This window comes from Pelodiscus sinensis, chromosome 12, assembly GCF_052426305.1.
Source record: "Pelodiscus sinensis isolate ZL-2025 chromosome 12, ASM5242630v1, whole genome shotgun sequence".
In the NCBI taxonomy this organism is placed as follows: Eukaryota; Metazoa; Chordata; order Testudines; family Trionychidae; genus Pelodiscus; species Pelodiscus sinensis.
The window spans coordinates 2,581,429-2,587,218 of NC_143063.1; the positions used below are offsets into that span (position 1 = coordinate 2,581,429).

The following is a 5,790-nucleotide window of genomic DNA, read 5'->3' on the forward strand; positions in this document are numbered from 1 at the left end:
GTCTGGAACCTGCAAACCAGCCAATACCATGGCTGCTGACACGGGACACAGGGATAGGTCACTGGGCCATGTGACCTGCTACAGCTTGGAAGAGACCAGGGATGGATATAAAATGCCACGAGGCAAACTCCATCTGGCCTTCAATTCTGCTACTGATTCCAGATGCAGCCTTGCGAGGAACAGAGCCGGGAAGAACCATGGACCCATCCTGACATAGGATGTACACCAGAGACTTTTAAGCAGAGATTTGGAGCAATCAAATTTTTGAATTGCTCCACTCCAGCTCCACTCCAGCACCAATAGTGACTGCTCCAGCTCCAGCTCCGCTCCGTGATCCGACTCAAATTAATTTTTAACGAAATAAAAAAGTGCATACTGTAATTTTGAAAAAACATTTTTATTCAGAGTTTTAAAACAATTTAAACATCATCAACAATGATACAAACGTGAATCATTCATAATTCAATCTGTAAAAAATTATTGCAGCAATCAAGTCGTCTTTCATAGTCTGCCGCAGATCACTTAAAATTAACTTTAAAGCCGAAAACAGTCGCTCTACACTAGCTTGAGTTGTTGGCATGCTCGAAGCAATTCCACAGGCAGCCTGAATGCGGTGTGGGTAGCTGTGAATGGCCTCAAAAAACAGACTTAACTTTTAGCCTACCAATAGACTCCATCGCCTCTCAATCTTCCCGAAAGTTTCTCTCGAATAATGCTTCATTACAATTATGAATCACAGAAACTCGCCAGTGTCTTTCTTGTTTATCCAATTCCTTTTCAAAGTCATCATCTTCTGAAGAATTGGTGCTTGAATTATCGTCATTTCCCTGTGATGGTTGAAGACGTCTCAGGGATGGACGCTCGAACAAGTTCAGAATGGAGATGGAAGTTTGAGAACAGCCTGCTATTTCTGAAGGATGTGAACTTTCCGAAACCACAAATTCAACTGATGACTCCTTTTGTTGAGTTTCGTTTTCTTCAACCTCTTTCGCCGAGTTCAAATGTAGCAATAGATTTTGTTTTTTGAGTCGTTGAGCAGTATCAAGGAGCTCTTCCTTTGCCTTTGGTATTTCCCTTGAGGTAAGAAGAATCCGATACTGTGGGTCAACATAAACTCCAGAAAGCAAATGAATATTGTCAAAAAGCTTCTCTTCATGTTTCTGCGTGGAGGATAGAATTCCTTCTGCAATTTGTCCACCATTTTCTTGCAAGAATGTTGACAGTTTTCGCCATTCCTTTATTAAAACTCCCGGAGTTACATGGACCGCTTGAAGATTCATGGTTGTTTGGTTTGACTTTGCCAAGACATCTCACAGGTTCTTCACTTTGTCCCATTCAGCTTTTGTTAACTTGAGTTCTCTTGTTCCAGCAGCAGCTGCTTGTTCACAGTAAGATTGAAAAAGGAGAAGCCGATCATTCATCGCAAATGTTGAACCCCAGCGAGTCCCAGTATCCAATGATTGAGTTACCCCATGTAGATCAAGCAGAACACTTTGAATACTTGGGGTTCGTAGTTTGACAACAACTTGTCAAATTTTTGCCAGAAATTTCTTCACATGTGCTTTGTTCAGTCCATCCCAGATTGCCAACTGAAGAGTGTGAATACCTCACCTCAGCAGTTGGACTTTTGAGTCGTCCTCATGAAGCCATGTTGGAAGTATGAGGCTAGGGTCATTAACCCATTGTGCAACAGCATCCATGTTGAGCTCGATTTCATCCATTCCCTTAGTTCTTTCATCAGACAAAATAGCTTCAGTTCTGTCCACATCCCTGTTCTCAGAGATAGAAATGGTTTCATTGTCCTTGCTGACATTTTTGATGGCAGCCGTCATGTTTGCTGCATTGTCAATGCAGATGCTCAGCACTTGCATTTCACTGTTCCCAAATTTTTCTAAAATAGCTTTTACTTGACTTTTCACACAGGAAGAACTGTGACACCCTTCAGTTTCAGTTATGTCCAAGGTTTTTACCACAGCTTTATCTTTTCCTTCTTCGTAGAATATCACCTCAAAAAAAGATATTTTGGCCTTGGAAAAGGTTCAGAAAAGGGCAACTAAAATGATTATGGGTTTTGAACGGGTCCCATATGAAGAGAGGTTAAAGCGACTGGGACTTTTCAGTTTAGAAAAGAGGAGACTGAAGGGGGAAACGATAGAGGTCTATAAAATCATGAGTGGTGTGGAGAGGGCTGATAAAGAAAAGTTATTTATTAGTTCCCATAATAGAAGAACTAGAGGACACCAAATTAAATTAATGGGTAGCAGGTTTAAAACTAATAAAAGAAAGTTCTTCTTCACACAGTGCATAGTCAACCTGTGGAACTCCTTGCCAGAGGAGGCTGTGAAGGCTGGGGCTATAACAGAGTTTAAAGAGAAGCTAGATAATTTCATGGAGGTTAGGTCCATAAAAGGCTACTAGCCAGGGGATAGAAGTGGTGTCCCTGGCCTCTGTTTGTCAGAGGCTGGAGATGGATGGTAGAAGACAAATCTCTTGATCATTGTCTTCAGTCCACCCCCTCTGGGGCACCTGGTGCTGGCCACTGTCGGCAGACAGGCTACTGGGCTAGACGGACTTTTGGTCTGACCCAGTACGGCTGTTCTTATGTTCTTATGTAGTACTGAGCATTGATTGCAAGGAAACTTCTGTTTCCACGGGTAGCCACATCCATTTTCAGATTGCACAATTTTTGCTCCAAAGCTTTCTTGAGTTCTTCGCGACCAGACTCAGCTGTGCTGACAACTAAATGACGAACCATATCGTGCCCCATCAAAACGCCAAGCTGCCGACCCATTTCACCTGCAATTTTTTGGAATTCTTTGTTCTTTAGCCTGAAGATAGTGAGTGGTGTTGAACTCAAGCAAACCATTTCCATCAGCCCTTCATGGAAAGTATTGGCATCCATGGTGACTGTAACCTTTGAGGACTTCAAATATGAGTCAAATTTTGTTTGCTCAATTTTGGGTTTCTTTTCAGATGAAGCTCCGCAAAAAATCTTTTCTTCAGGAGTTTTCAAAAAGACAGGTGAACGTCGTTTAGCCGCGTCAACTTTCTGTTTTGCCTCATCTTCCTGGTCCTTTTTTGTAACCAGAGCTGCTTAGTTTTCAGGATAGTTACATTTTACATGCCGCCAAAGGTTGAAACTTTTCACGGCACTTGCTTCACTTGTCTTGAAGCTACGTGGTTTGAGCTCACCATTCACTTCCTTTTTTACCTTGCACGTTGCTACTTTCTTCTTTGCTTTTCCCAAAAGCCCAAATTTGGGCTTTTCAAATTCTAAAGTAAAGATGTCGTTGAAACCCTTTTCTGTAAATCGGCTCTCAATCATGGTGGGCAGATTTGATTTTTTTGTTGAAGCCATGGCCAAATCTTCTTGTGCTGCTACCGCATCCGAATGTTTCTTGTTATGATCTTTGAAAAGCAATGAACAAAAGCATTACATTTTTTTATAATGTACCTGCTTGTGATATCTTAACCACTTAAGGTACTTTGAATTTATTTTGGATTTTCCAGACAAAAATGATCACATTTTCTTTTTACACAAAATTATTATTAAAGTATATTTTAATATTTTAACATGGTTCTTGCAGTTTTAATGAAGTAAGAAGTATTTTTAATATACATAATTAATATACATTTTTATTTATAAATTGCAAGTTAGTTTTTCTTATGTAATTTTGCGGTAAAAATATTTGAAATATTTTCCAAGTTTTTAATTAATATCTCAAAAACTCTTTAATATAGATATATCAGTGAAATTTGGTATGTGCCGTAGTGTTAGTACGTGCTATCGCTGTTCTACAACATTAATTGTTGGGAAGTAATGAGGCTACACGTTACAAGGTTGAAAATAAACACATACTTATCTAACTAATCTACGCAAGTACGTACTCCCTAACCTTGGCACAAGGGTGGGAGCAGTCTGCACTGTTGCCGGATGTCTGATAATTATCTGATTCTTTAATAAAACATATCTCCAAAAAAACTTTGTAATTTTGTATCTGTACATCAAATCTTGATTTCGGCCAAAGTGAGAATAACTGTGACATGTTACGTAAAGTGGTCAAGGAGATGTTAATATTAATTGTTATACAATTGGAAACTTTTTGGCACCTTTAGGACTTTCTTGCTAAAATATCATTCATTTTGGATTGAAAATGAAAAAAAAAAACCTGGAGCAGTGGAGCAGTCAAGATTTTGTGTGCCCTGGCTCCGCTCAAGCTCTGGGTAAAAACTCGCAGCTCCACTGCTCTGCGCTCCAGCTCCGGGCTCTGCTCCAAAGCCCTGCTTTTAAGCTAGCAGTTTGTAACATCTCTGCTAAGAGCCTGCATCGAGAACTGGGTGAGTCGATGCATGTCATGTATTCTCCTTAACAACCTCCCTCTCATGGCTTTTCTTTCTTTCATTAATAAACCTTGTAGATTCTAAAGGATTGGCCCAGAGTGCCCTTGTGGATAAGATACAAAGTGTAAATTGACTGGGGATCTGTGGCTGGTTCTTTGGGACTGGAAAGACCCGTTCGGGGGAGGTGAGATGGGGTTCTATAACCCCTCACCTGTGTTAGGCCCGGGGCTGATTGTGGCACAGGGAGAGCTGGGGTGCCTGAGGGATTTTGCTTGTGAGGCTTCCTGGTGGCCAGATTGGCAGCTGAAGCGCTTGGTGTGACTGGTGTGTAGCCTATTTGGGAACAGTCTCCAGTCAGGGGTTGTAAGGCACCTGAGTTTGAGCAATTCACCCTGAGTGGACGTGCTCAGTGGTGCTAAAAGTCAGGCTGGATATGTCCCATTCATAGCTTTTGATGCGAAAACGCAAATATCAAAGGCAGGGGAAATTGGCTTTGTAGTGCGTTAACCAGTTAGTGTCTTTAGTGAAGCCCAGGAGAACGGTCTCAGATCTGTGGATGAATTCCAGTTGTGAACTCGCTCTCTGTAGTTGGCTGGTGAAATTCCTTTATAGCACAATGGCTACTTTTAAATCTCCTATAGACAACCACCTAACCTCAGGATGATTCTTACCAACAACCACAGGACATACCACACTAATACCAACCCTGGCACCTTCCCTTTGTATTCTACCAAGACGTAATACTAAGTTTCCATGTAAAAGGACTCAATACAAAGCTAAACATTTCAATGATTAAAACAGAGACTTGAGCCTGTATTTGTTAGCCTCTACGGTGCCCCCGGCCTGCCCCTCGTTTTCAAACTGCTCAGGGTTCCCCTTGTGTTTGCCTGGTCTGACCACTAGCAGACAGCAGTTCCACATGTCCTAGGGAGAGGACCCATTGGCTGGCCTGGATACAGCCCTCTTACCCCCAACCTCTGGGGAAGGCCCCTCTTCCCTGCGCTAGTGTCCCGCCTGGCCACTGAAGGGAGGCGAGGGAGGGGGAGGTGGCCAGGGGGCGGCAGGGGTGATGACGGGGTGGAAAGTTCTTGGTCAGCTGTGCCCAGTCAAGTGGGGACACGGGAGAACCCCACATTACCTGCACCCCTCAGTGCAACAGGAAACGACTCTGCAGAGAGGCCCCGGCTGGGCCCAGGCTGCAGAGAGAGGCGGTGGCTGGAGGGCTCCGGACCATCGTGTCCCATCGTGGCCACGGAAGGAGGGCGGGTTCCTGCCACACGGGGAGGGGAGGACACGCCACAGCCGAGATGGGCAGGGCTCCTGTGGCTGTTTCCTTCGCTGTGGTCACCAAAGCCCAGAGGCGACATGCGGCTTGCAGGTGTCACTGTGAGCCCCCGCTGGAACAACGGGCGGCTGAGCGCCACTCCGCTCTGGGAGGGGACGGGCAAA

At 43.7% G+C, this 5,790-nt stretch overlaps 1 pseudogene; it reads right to left on the reverse strand.

Annotated features, from left to right (window-relative positions):
- Positions 1-249: 249 nt before the first annotated feature.
- On the reverse strand, positions 250-5,262 carry LOC149523682 (uncharacterized; annotated as a pseudogene).
- Between the last annotated feature and the right edge of the window lie 528 nt (positions 5,263-5,790).